A 1,597-nucleotide genomic window follows, 5' to 3' on the forward strand; every position below is an offset into this window, starting at 1 on the left:
GGTTGCAGTGAGTCGAGATCGCGCCACTGCACTCCAACCTGGGTGACAGATCGAGACTCCGTCTCAAAATAAAAAGAAAAACATTGGTTGGATATCCAACCTCACGCCCCTCTTCTGTGTTTCTGGCGTGCTGTGGTGGGTATCTCCCTTCCAAGGATGAGATTGGAGAGAATATATAACATAAATGACCAATTTCTCAGACTGAACCCCAATTTTGAATGCCTTAGTTGTTACTGGCTTCATATCTGGCCTTGGTCCTGGGGCACCTGGTGGCAGAAGCTACTTCTTGGTTTAGGTGCTGTGCTCCTGTGTTGCTTATTGGTTTTGCCTTTATTGTTGCTGCAGCGTCTTCCTCCAATGAAGCCAGTGAGCTGCTGCTACAGCTACATGATATCAAGCGCCCTCCCTCTAGATCCAGGAACTATCAAGGAACAGATGGGCAAGTGAGATTGTGAGGACCAGTGCTGAGGAGTGGAGTGTAGGTACACAGCCTGCTGCATGGCTGGAGCAACTTCATCTTGAAGGGAAAACATCCTGATGACAGATGTTTGACTCCCGCATACCAAGGTATTCTGCAACAAGGTCTTTAAACACTGCCCTTAGCATAGATAATGTCTCATAAAGATCCTTATCTAACCTCTCCGGAGGTCAGGAGTTTCCACAAGAAAGTGTGAAATATGGCCAGGTGCTCATGTTTTAGCCTGTGTCCCAGATTTCTCAGCAGATGGCCTAAGCTACTTTGCTATAGAAAGTATACTTTCGGCCGGGTGCAGTGGCTCACGCCTGTAATCCCAGCACTTTGGGAAGCCAAGGCAGGTGGATCACTTGAGGTCAGGAGTTCGAGACCAGCCTGGCCAACACAGTGAAACCCCATTTCTACTAAAAATACAAAAATTGAGCCAGGCATGGTGGCGCATGCCTGTAATACGAGCTACTCAGGAGGCTGAGGAAGGAGAATTGCTTGAACCTGGGAGGCGGAGTTCAGTGAGCTGAGTGCAGTGAGTAAAGATTGCACCACTGCAGTCCAACCTGGGTGACAGAGAGAGACTCAGTCTCAAAAAGAAAGAAAAAGAGAGAGAGAAAGAAGGAAGGAAGGAAGGAAGGAAGGAAGGAAGGAAGGAAGGAAGGAAGGAAGGAAGGAAGGCAGGCAAAGAAAGAAAGAAGGAAAGAAGAAAAGAAAGAAAGAAGGAAAGAAGAAAAGAAAGAAAGAAAGAAAGAAAGAAAGAAAGAAAGAAAGAAAGAAAGAAAGAAAGAAAGAAAGAAAGAAAGAAAGAAAGAAAGATCAACAGAGGCAGAGACAGGGTGGGCTACTTGGTAAGGCAGGATGGAAAGTCTCCTGCCTGAGGCACACCCACCCAACTCACAGGTGAAACTCGAGTGGAATCAATGAGGATGTAAGTCAGGGATCCGGCTACTCTAGCATCTCTCTGGAGGACCCCTTGCCCTGCCATCAGTCCCACTGAGACCCCCCACTGTCCTTCCTCCAGGACAAATTCATGTATCTAGTGGACTCCATGGAGAGCCCTCCCAAGGCAAAAAGTCAGGAACTGACTAATGCTTCCCTCCCACTGCACAGGCCTGGGGAAGACTGGGAAGG

This window comes from Callithrix jacchus, chromosome X (genome assembly GCF_049354715.1).
Source record: "Callithrix jacchus isolate 240 chromosome X, calJac240_pri, whole genome shotgun sequence".
NCBI classification, from domain to species: domain Eukaryota; kingdom Metazoa; phylum Chordata; class Mammalia; order Primates; family Cebidae; genus Callithrix; species Callithrix jacchus.